Raw genomic sequence first — 12,435 nt, 5'->3', positions numbered from 1 at the left:
ATGACACCAAGAACACCTCTATTGAATAATGCAAATTAGTTTGTTTTATGTCTCTTAACTTAAGCCTGCATAATTAGGACGAGGGTGTCAATCTACCTTTGTCCCCCCTCTCCCAATAAAACGCAGATTCCGACAAATTAGGTTACAAAACAAGAGCCATGAGGTCTTACATCAGTTCAACCAAGGATATTTTGTGCACCTAAAATGCAGTATATTACTTCGGGGTCTCGCCTTCCGAGCGACTAACATGCTCACCATACCTCAACAAGACACCGATTATCTATGGTAATGGTCTGTTTCTCACCCTTTATCTACTACGAAATTGTCCAGAATTGCCCTGTGCATCTTCTTTAGACCGTTAAACACCTTAATTTGGGGCAAAAATAGTATAATGTTGCAAATTACCACAACATATCAACTTTGTTTGTGCTAAAGTAGTGTAAAATGGAAAGGTTTTGCGCGCTTCGTGCGCAATTGTCCCAGTAAAGCAGCCAAAAATTATGACCATCAGGAACATCGCCGCTGATATGCAACCGGGACACCAATAAAAAAGTAAGTGCGCAGCCTGCATGGCATGCAGCCCTGGTAACCATGGTAACGGGGGCAGCTTGATAATCCCTCTGGCTTAATATCGGGATTTTTTATAATCAAAATTTACAATACTTATGGCCAAATTAGTGTGAAAAAGGCTAAAAGCGCGGCTTTCCTCAATATGCTCAAGGAAATCTTTAAACCATATCATTATTTACTTGCGATATATTAGTAGAGTCCAGATCAGTGACAAAAGCACTGCTTAACCATATGATAATTAAATTATTGAAAAATTTGATGTTTTTTCATTTGCTAAATGCATGTGAAATCAGCCTCTTCTAAACTCTTCTAGGCGCTTACAAGGTAAAGGTATAGAGGTAAATACTAAATTGAACACTTTCAACGCTAAACTAAACACATAAACAATTAATGATGAGCACATCTAATCATTTGGCTATTAAACGCAATAGGTCAACGAATCAATATTCACGTAAGAACCAAGTTGAACTTTCCCATTATTGAAACTTTTTATAAATGCCACACTCAATATTCACCTTTTGTGAAAAAAGAAAGTGAACGCTTTAACTTTTATGAGTCATTTTACGGCGATACCCAATTTAACTCTTTGTCCACGAGGCACCATGTAATTTGAATGAGAGCACACAATGCGAAATAAAAACACCAGATCTGAAACTGGCTTTAACTTAAATCAAGGTTGATTTTTGCGTTCTTTCAATTCCTTTTATCGGTTCAAACTAACTTTTAAATATCACTTAAGTCTTTAATACCTCACCCAACTCCAACTCCAGGCCTTGCCGTCTAGATTTTAAAGGCGAGTGGTCAATCGCTCGCTAGCATGAGTGCTAGGCGAGCGGTTGAATAACTCTCTAGTGGTTGAATCACTCTAGGAATGAACGATCATTCATACTGTGATGTCCACTGGTATATCATAGGATTGATTGAGGCATTGAGCATCCAGCATCAGGCACCCCCTGCCAGCTACTAGTAATTGGGAGACAGGCTTAATTGCCTACAGGTTGGGGATAGTAGGGAGATCAAAATGGCTGCCTACCTGAGCAACACGGATGGCACATGGGCTGAGATAGTTGCAGATTTTTATATCTAACATTTGCAATGTAAATGCAAGGGATTCACCAGAAAGACTTAGCAGTTATTCAAGAACCTAGTGGAGGTAAAGTTATACGTTGGTATGAAACCATTCCAAGGAACTGTTAAGCTTAAGCTAGCTGTGCTGTGTTATTTGATTCTGTCATGACATGACTTTGAGTAGTGTACACGAAAACGCGAACTGCGAGCATGCATTAACTGGCTACAGAGTACAGACTAGTCTTCATGGAAACTCCCAACTACAGATCAAGACATGATATGGATAACAAATGACTCTAGATCATCTCATGCCACAGTGATGGCACTGCCAATGATAACATATTAATATTCTTACTCTATGCTAGTATGCTATACATTATATGATTGTGTATGTGTATTATAACTTGTGAAGCAGGTTAACATGGTTAAAGCCCCACCTGATGATGTAATTAACCCCAAAATAAATGTTACTAGTGTTTTATTGTTCTGAAATAGTAACTACAGTGTACTGTGTTTACTTTGTGTGAACCTGGTAGTAAAGGGTATTCTGTCCCTAGGCCATCAGTAAGGTTGGTGTATACGTTGGTCATAACAGAATTGGGGGCTCACGTCCGGGAATGAATTAAGTAATTTGGAGCCCTACCAGAAACAGGGGCTCGTGTTCTGAGATATTGAATTAAAAATTACAGTACACTGTACGTAAAGAAATAAATACACTGTAAAAATTGGGTTTAATCAGAATCATCATCATGGAGTTTAAACCAGAAGAATTCATTAAGGATGTAACATGGGAAAAGTTTGACCAGTTACGTAGACCTAAGTTAGTGTCATTAGGCCAATATTATGAATTGAATATGAAACAGCCAATGAGAAAGCAAGTAATTAAAAATGATCTCATAGATGTATTGGTTGGTAAGGATATCCTTGATGAAAAATATTTGGATAAGAAAATGGAAGTCCAAATTCATGTTGGTGTGGATGTTGTAAAACTGAAACAACATGAAATTGAAATGCAGAAATTGAAAACTGCAGCACAAGAAAACATGGCAAAGTTAAAAATGGAGGAAGAAATTGAAATGCAGAAATTGAAAACTGCAGCACAAGAAAACATGGCAAAGTTAAAAATGGAGGAAGAATTCAGGATGAAACAATTAGAAATGAAATGGTCACTTGAGCATGAGAAATTGAAACAAGAATTAGTATTCAAAGAGAGTACATTTGATGTCACTGAACATATCGAGTTGGTACCAAAATTCAATGAATGCGAAGTAGACAAATATTTCATACATTTCGAGGAAATTGCCAACAGTGTCTCCTGGCCAAAAGACCAATGGTGTTTATTACTTCAGAGTGTTCTGGTGGGTAAAGCTTATGAGGTATTTTACTGTTTACCTGATGCAGATTACCTTATGTTAAAGCAGGCCATCCTGAATAAGTATGCACTCATTTCACAGTACAAAACAAGATTGGCAAAGCCATTTTCACACTCAAATTCCTATGAGGAATTAAGAAGCACACAACATGGAGAAAAAGTTTGGTCATCTGAGGTTCATGATACAAAAAAGTACAAAAGTTCCCAGTGACCCTAGTAAACAAAAGGTTATCAATGAAAGTAAGCCTAAATCAGGGCCTTCTTGCTATCACTGCCATAAGAAAGGGCACCTGATGTCCCAATGTTGGAAACTTCATGAGAAACAAAATTGTTCATCTCCTGTAATGTGTGTAGACCCTGTGCATATTAATGAGAATCTCCCCAATGAAAACCAAAAAGTCCTACAAAAGGAATCTGACTCAATAGAAGTTAGTGAAATGTGTGAATCTTTGGTGAGTGAGGGAATTAGTGTGTCGTTATCAAATGACAAATCAGATCCAAAGCTCATAGAAATAATGAAGGATACAGCTTGTGGCAAGAGTGCAAATTTGGAAAGCACCTTGTCATTTTCAGTGATATCTTCCATTGGAGAGGATGTGCTGGTCCCTGTTATTGGGATGGATACTGTTAGTAATCCCCTCACATAATTGAATTACAGACTGACTTGGTGTCAAAAACATATGAAGTGGGAGTACAAAAGGAACTGCCCATAGATGCTGTGAACATACTCTTGGATAATGATTTTACTGAGGAAAAAGTACTACTTGATAAAGTGCCTGATCACATACATGTAGTTACTAAACCAGTGATTAAAACTGATAGGGATGAAGAAAATTATGTTTTCCCATCAGGTGTTGTTCCCAGATCCATGAGTTGTCAAGCAAACAAAGAAATTATGGAGCCCTTACAGAGTGCTCAAGAAAAACATGAAAGTCAGAAAAAGGAAAATGACTTAGTCCCAGACCTAGAGGACACTTTTCTTTCTGAAATACATGTATACGATCAGGATGCACAATCAAGTCCTATTGTTATGGGGAAATCAGATCCCAATGTATTCAATGTAATTGCAAAATCTGAGAAACATAGGGACTGTGAACAGTACCCTAGTAACCATGAAAAACTGGTTAGTGAACAAGAGAAGGACCCAAAACTAGTAAACATAGATCAAAGATCAACTACAGAGGAAACAAATGAGGTCCCTGTATGTTTGTACAAAGTAAATGAGGTTCTAGTGAGAAATTGCAGACCTCCAGATACAAAAGTTTATCAAGAATGGAGAGTCTATAATCAAGTAGTGGTGCATAGTACATGTAATGTAGGCATAAGTCTGACACATGAAAATCTCAAACAGAGTCAAGACAGAATGAGAATATGGTATGACAAGGAAGCTGAGAACAGAGTATTTAAACCAGGTGAAAAGGTCCTGACAGCAACAACTGACTTGACATACCATGATCTTTCTGTACATGTAGGTGATGCTGCAGCTGCACCCATAAAACAATATCCCTACATGGTAAATCCACTCAAACAAGAGTATACCCTAGATGTCAAGCATGTTAAATGGAAAGACAAAACAGTGGTAACTGACACCCTATCCAGGGCAGCTTAAATTGTACATACATGTATAAACATTGTGTGAAACAAGAATTCCTTTTAAAAGGGAAAACTGTGTACTTTTAAATAGATCACATGTATGGAAAATGTTCAGAGCTGAATTTCATGGCATTCAAATTTTTCTTTTCATCTTGCTATAAAAAGCGTTGAGTTTTGTTATCAAACAAAAATTGCTTTTAAAAAGAAAAGCAGTGACATGGTCATGAACCAATGTCAACATTTTATTTTGTGATAGTGTTATACAGTCAAGGTGTTTTTTCACAAAAGTTCAGGTATAAGAACCATAGTGATTTAACTAAGTAATCAGTTATGTAGTAAAACACTTAAAGGAAGTGTGAAGTTTTCATTACATGTAAACTTCTCTTTTAAGGGGGGAGGTGTGATGTCCACTGGTATATCATAGGATTGATTGAGGCATTGAGCATCCAGCATCAGGCACCCCCTGCCAGCTACTAGTAATTGGGAGACAGGCTTAATTGCCTACAGGTTGGGGATAGTAGGGAGATCAAAATGGCTGCCTACCTGAGCAACACGGATGGCACATGGGCTGAGATAGTTGCAGATTTTTATATCTAACATTTGCAATGTAAATGCAAGGGATTCACCAGAAAGACTTAGCAGTTATTCAAGAACCTAGTGGAGGTAAAGTTATACGTTGGTATGAAACCATTCCAAGGAACTGTTAAGCTTAAGCTAGCTGTGCTGTGTTATTTGATTCTGTCATGACATGACTTTGAGTAGTGTACACGAAAACGCGAACTGCGAGCATGCATTAACTGGCTACAGAGTACAGACTAGTCTTCATGGAAACTCCCAACTACAGATCAAGACATGATATGGATAACAAATGACTCTAGATCATCTCATGCCACAGTGATGGCACTGCCAATGATAACATATTAATATTCTTACTCTATGCTAGTATGCTATACATTATATGATTGTGTATATGTGTATTATAACTTGTGAAGCAGGTTAACATGGTTAAAGCCCCACCTGATGATGTAATTAACCCCAAAATAAATGTTACTAGTGTTTTATTGTTCTGAAATAGTAACTACAGTGTACTGTGTTTACTTTGTGTGAACCTGGTAGTAAAGGGTATTCTGTCCCTAGGCCATCAGTAAGGTTGGTGTATACGTTGGTCATAACAATACCAATATGAAACACTTTACGCACCATTAATGGTTAACACCCTTTCTTCGGTTTTCAAGTTTTAAGGCTTATTTATTATCACAAATCGAATACATTGAAAGTGTTGAAACTTGAATGTGGATTCAAATTTGGATGATAAACAGCGAGCGATATTTAGTGTCTATGGCGAGTGGAAAATCGCTCGCTAGAAATTGAGTTTGGGCGAGCGGTGGCGAGCGAGAGCGATCGCTCGCCTCAAACGGCAAGGCCTGCAACTCCAATTTTTCAATTCCCTGCAATGTGTCTAACTTATACTGGATATTTTGTAATCCAGACCACTTCAATTTGCACACATTCCTTTGTTTTCTTGGGTAGGGGAGAGCGGTATATGTGTAGCTTTGGTTGTCATACTTTATACTTGAAACTATAACGATCGGTCCCTTACAAGCATCTTTCAGAAGAAAAACCCGACCATAAATTTGCATGTTTCTTTTATAGAGAATGAACATTTTTAATGTAAGGGTACATACAAGACAGCTCAAGATCAGGGACAATAAAACTTTGGGTGCTCCATTCTACTTCAGTGCCAATGAGGTTAAGAAAATGGCAGTTGTTCCAATTCTACTTTACAAAGAGTGTGCTGACATTCAAAATTTATAATATGTCCCGTGGACAAGCATTAAAATCGAGTATCGCTGTAAAATGTGTCAGAACAACAGAACGGTAAGTGCTAATTACTTCGTTTTTTTATACAAGGCCACTAATGAATATAATCATGTATTGCAAATCCTAAAAGTTCAATCTGGTTATAAAATAAAGATGGATTCTTTGCACTATTGCACTTATCTTGCGTATGAGTATAGGCCTATGTAGTTCACACAGTATTCAGTGGAATAAACGAATTGGAGTCGACAATAATGTGGTCATGCATGTTAGCGATTGAGCGCCAAATAAACTTGTTCTGCATAAAATGTTGTCAGTTAGACCTATAGGAAACAAATGCCTTGGATATCGATTGCCAAAGCATTATTTAATCTTCGGATGATTGATGTATTATATAGGGGTAGTGCTCCGATGACGGGCTCATGATTGTAAGGGGTCAAAAACTAGGTTGAAAATGTTATTTTATCGTGCCGTCAGTTCATGTCATGTCATGATTATACTTTGATAGAGGACGGGAGTAAAAAACTTTGATTAAAAGTGTTATAAACACAAGGAAAAGCAAGGTTATCGCAAATATTCAATTATTCTCATGATCATACACGATACAAAATATACGTGGGGGTCTCCCTGGTTGGAGGTATACGGGGATGTGCCACCGTCTGCCACGGTTTTAGGGTACCGTACCTTTTCAGCGATTTTGGTATATGATTATGGGTGGGTTTTAAGTGCATTAGACCAATATTTAAATGATAAATCCTTGGAGCTGCTTAACCCTTTAAAAGGTTTTTTTTTTATTTTACTCACCCTGTATATTGCTTGTAGAAAATAAACACCCTGTTTATGGACTGAACATCTTAGTGTTTTAAGTTGAGCACTAAAATCTTTTGTAATGAAATTTGTATGCAACTTTTTTATGCAATTTCCCGCCAACTTAAATGCATCTTTGCATCACCTAACCCTAACCGCCTAAGGGCTTTTTGGCGACGGGAAGGGAAAGAAGGAAAGAATAAAGAGAGAAAAGAAGGAAAGAAGTTGTTTGCTCTGGGGGGGATTCGAACCCGAGACCCCTCGCATGCCAGGCACTGGGTCGGCGACACTTTGCCACGGGTCTTGGGCTTCGCTGGCCAGCGAAACCGTGCCTATATATCGAAACCGTGCCTTATATATCACTTAGGGCGATTGCGTCATCACACCACGTGGGATGCATGCACGAACAGCGCATATATCAAGTAGTATTTTGTAGTATACCGTCCTGTTAGGGTTAAGTTGCAGAAATCTTACCACATTTTTAGAACTTTACGCTACTGTGCGACAGGTTAAGAGATGGTAGGGACACGTGTACATTTCAATTCAATCAAATAGAATGACATTTTAAATGAAACCTACCCTTCTAAGTAAATCAAAAGGATTTTTTTTTATTATTGTTATATTTTACAGATATTAATTTCGTGCAATTGTAAGCACCTGTGTGCATTTTATGCATTTTTGCATAGTTTACATACGTTTTTGCATATCAATACCATCAATACCATAAACTTAATGACATCAGTGTACTTTCATGGAGCTGTAGGTAATTAAAAATAATAACAAGTCAATTAAATGAATTAGTGAAATGCATTAGTGAACCAGACACGTATCAACTTTAAAAGTGCATATCATTGGATTGATAAACTTTACTTCGAGGACCGTTAAATGTCAAAAATATAATTTCTTAATAATTGTCATAAAATTTGTATTATATCGCAAATTTCGAAAATTCAAAATTATTTGATATCAGTTAAGGCTATTCCTCGTACTCAGAATGCAATTTGGCATGTCTGAGTGGTGTGCTCTCAGCTCTCAGCCCTTAACGTCAAAAATGAGTCAGTAAAATGCGTGATTTTAACGCGTGATTTGTAAAAGTTTACAGAACTCGAGGGGACACAACCCCTCTGCCAGCAACCACTTCCCCTCAAGCTTCTCACCGCTAGCTAATCTTTTAGATTTTACGTTGACTTTTTTCTTCGAAAATAGCCCCTGGTTAACTTGCACATGGGAATGTTTAGGAGAGTTCTGTCCAGGGCAGATCTTGTAACAGGGCCACTGGACGGTGTTGGCTTAAGACTAATTGAATCGATGAGGTATCGCGGAGCAGAGTCAGTCAGGCACTTTTAAATCAGAAGACAGGGTTTGAATTGGATGCGGATGCTAATCGGAAGCCAATGAAGAGTGTTCATGAGAGGTTTTGGATCAGTACGTCTAGGGACGGAGAAAATTAGCTTGGATGCTTTGTGTTGAAGGGATTGAAGGCGGCGAAGATCTTGAGACTTGAGTCCATAGAGAAGGCTGTTACCATAGTCCAAACGCGAAAGTATAAGGGCCCGGACAACAAGATGTTTAGTGTCCGTATCCAAATGATGCTGTATTCTTCTGATGTTGGGAAGCTGGAGGTTGGTTGATTCCATTTAGGTGCAAGTTGTGACATGTGTAAACATTACAAATATGCAAAAAAATCAGGTTTGTAAAAAATTAACCAAATTCATATTATAAGATCGTACATTTTGACTTTAAATTGTTTTTTTGTTGATATTTGTTTTTGGTTTGGCTTTATTACTATTACTAGTAGTCTCAGAGATGGGTCTCTTGTGAGATCCATCAAGATGCTCATAGGGAGCTGCATAATCAGAGGGTTTAAACGGGTGGGGAGATTCTGAAGGATTGGAACGAGTTCTGAGATAGGATAGAATCCAGACTGGTGTCGAAATAGGAGTTGTTAAAATTCACGACATCACAAGATGGACAAAACCACACAAACTCACCAACAACCTGAAGAGCTTTATATTCAGAATCAGACACCCCGCCACAGTTAGTATGAGTCCACATATTGCACATGTCACAGAGTAAGCCAGTATGATTGTTTCTGACTTCTTTCTTGCACATAGTCAGGGGCGTAGCAAGCGGGTGGACAGGATGGACGAAGTCCATGGGTCCGAGAGTTCAGGGGCCCCGAGCAAAAACGAAAATTGAATAAGGGGGAAATATAAAAGAGATAGGGCTGGTGAAGGTGATGTTAAAAGGGCCCGCACTGCTCCTTGTCCATAGGCCACAGAGGCTACGCCCCTGCCTGTGATTGCCATCCATAACATCCTTTCTAGAATTAGAGAATAAAGGTATTGTTTTTAGCCGCTGGAGTGCATCTATCGTTTCATATAATACATCATTATTTTAAGTAAAACAACGAGGCGAAGCCGAGTTGTGTTACGCCAAAAATAATTATGTCGCGTGTTATATTAAACGATAGTTCTAATTATTAGTTCGTTATTTATAATATCGTCATGATATTAAAGCCATAACGTACGATTTCCGTCAAATTTATAATTTGTTTTTCTTTACCCAAAATTATAATATATTATAGTATTCTTCTCCACGTCCATTTCTGGAGTTTCCCTTCCCCTTTCCTCTTCAGGCTTCCCTTTCGTTTGGTTTCCTCATGTTCTGTTGGCATTTTCTTCTTTCTTTTCCATTTCTAACTCCATCTTCCCCTCCCATATCTGGTCTTCTTTCCTTCGTCATATTCTTCAATTCATTCCCATTTCTTATACTTCTCCCCTTCTGCTAGTTGTCTTTTTTCCTCTTTAGTTCCCCTTCCCACTTTAGGCATCCCTTTTGTTTTTGTTTTTATTCAGTTCCCTTTCTCTCTCTTGTGTTGACAGCGAATGCCGTTACGCGGGTTTGTGATCTCTCTGCGCTTGCTTTCTGCGGATTCCATTTGGCTGGTTTGCGATCTTTGTACGCTCGATTGTGGCAGATGCCAATGAGTTCGGACCTCCAAATTTTGGCCTGGCCCAGGGCCACCATAAGGTAATTCCCGCCCTGGTTAAAAGGGCCCATACTGCTCCTTGTCCATGGGCCCCTGATGCTCTTGCTACGCCCCTGCACATAGTGCAGGGAGCAATAGGGTTTTTTTTTAAAACTTTGTTCTTGGTACGCTGGGATGGCCCTGGATGTGGGTGTACATCCCCTGATAACATGAGTAAAAGCAACCCTCGGAAATGAGCTATATTTTGTGGAAGTTTTTGAGTAATATGTAAAGCCTCTGATGGCTAGATTTTGAGTATGAGTCGCATCATATTGATATTGCAGTTTTGTCCACGGCAAATTCACCGTGACCTTTTCAGCCATAAACCCGCTTTAGTGAAGATTAAACCGAAATATGCAGTACTAAACCATTATAGTACTTTGAGTAATCGATTGTCCAATGCACATTTCTTACCACGTGATAATATTAATCCAATGAGCGATCGAATTGTCCGCTACGGTCGACTAATCCAATCGATAATGACGCTATTGACATGTACGGGTGGAGCTCCACTGACTGAGTTTTGGGGATTTTTCACTGGTTTGCTATCATTTACTTATCAAGGCGCTCCACCATTATTATAAGGACTATGCTAATAATTTAAAGATTGACATGTAGAAAATAAACCATACTTGATTGACAGAAAGTACTAAATTTGTACCTATTACGGTTTGGTGGCACTCCTCTTCCAAACGTGACCACGTCAGGGCGACCCGGTGAAGCAAAATGTGCATTGGATTAACACGGGAGTTTGGATAAGATGGTAGATTTACTTTCTCATACAAATGCATGCTCCCCCGTTATTAAAGCTTGTACCGGATTAAAAATTCAGATATGTTGAAAAGAATAAGTAATTGAAACGTAGAGCAAGTACTAAAATCAGAGCTTTTATACTTTTTGATTTATGACGCTAACTAGTTCATCTCCTATACCCACAGCACATCGTTACTAGTGCGGGTCAATTACATATGTGAGTGCCCCTGTGTTGTGTGCATACATGATGTAGTTAACAATAACTGCATGATGTAAGCACAGAAAATTTGCACAGACAGATTATTTTGAAGATTGCATGAGTTTACATTATCACCAACAAGTGATGGTTTAAACAATTTGAATGAGTCAATATTAGTACCTGTATGCGTACTAGAATTAGGGGGGTCTCAATGACTAAAATGAGCAACAATTATAGGCCTGGTTCCCAAGGCTGAATAGTATAAGTTCGATCCTACCTTACATGATGAAATCCTCAAAAATACAGTATTGAAACAAATAACACTGAGGATGGTAATAGACTTAAGTCCCATAACGATTCACTGATGATGATGGTAGAGCACGAAAACGTACCCGTTGACCGCAAATCCGTGTCAAAAAGTTGGTGGTGGGAGAAAAATTCAAGATGGCGCACAAAGATGAGTTGTAATTGCGTAGTAGACAATGATGCAAAATGGCCTCCGGGTAGATGGATGCAGGATTGAATTTTCAAGTTAAGATTAAAAGTCATAAAAAACACCAAAATCCAAAATTATTGGTACGGTGCAGTTCACAAAGTTTACGAGAACAAACCATCGTGCGATAAAAAGTGAAAGCAACCAAATAGAGTTAAAATAAGCTAAAAAGTCGCGGACGACGTGACCACTCTAAACCTCTCGCGAGCTTGACCTTTTGACCTCTCATAATTTTTGCCGCATCAAATCATGCCACTCTTCACCTGGATCATACTCTGCGATCGTAATAGCGCCATCTCTGAAAAGCGTTGGTGTTTTGGAGTCCATTAATTTTGTATTTTAAACAAAGGATAACGGACCTAGACGCATAAGATTTCATTCCGTGCATATTAGTAAAGAATAATAAAATCAAAACCAAGCAAGTTGTGTTTTTATTTCTAAGCTGGGCATACTTTTAAGCAAAACAGTTGCGAAGTAAATCTAGCAAGACCGAAATTAGACGCATTTTGCAAAGTCAAGCCAAATAAGGGACCCGCCGTAGCGGGCGCCCCAAAATGTTTATTTTTACGAGACAAAATAGATGCATGTAAGGACCTTCCTATTTCACGATCTGCTGTAGATTCACTAGGCGTAGAATAAAGCCTCCAGCATACTTTCCTGCCGCTTGCCGCTGCGGCAGGGCGTTGCAACCAATGACAAGTATTGTGTCCGTTTGTCTGCAATGCGCGTGC

The 12,435-nt window shown here is 38.6% G+C and overlaps 1 long non-coding RNA gene across 1 annotated transcript in view; it reads right to left on the bottom strand.

Moving 5' to 3' along the window:
- The window catches only part of LOC140141149 (uncharacterized), a 483,782-nt gene that overhangs the window by 21,751 nt on the left and 449,596 nt on the right, over positions 1–12,435 (bottom strand). The window lies entirely within an intron of this gene.

Source organism: Amphiura filiformis, chromosome 19, assembly GCF_039555335.1.
Source record: "Amphiura filiformis chromosome 19, Afil_fr2py, whole genome shotgun sequence".
Taxonomy (NCBI): Eukaryota; Metazoa; Echinodermata; class Ophiuroidea; order Amphilepidida; family Amphiuridae; genus Amphiura; species Amphiura filiformis.
Note: the sequence above shows the minus strand (reverse complement) of the source record. Positions and strands in the feature narration are given on the sequence as shown.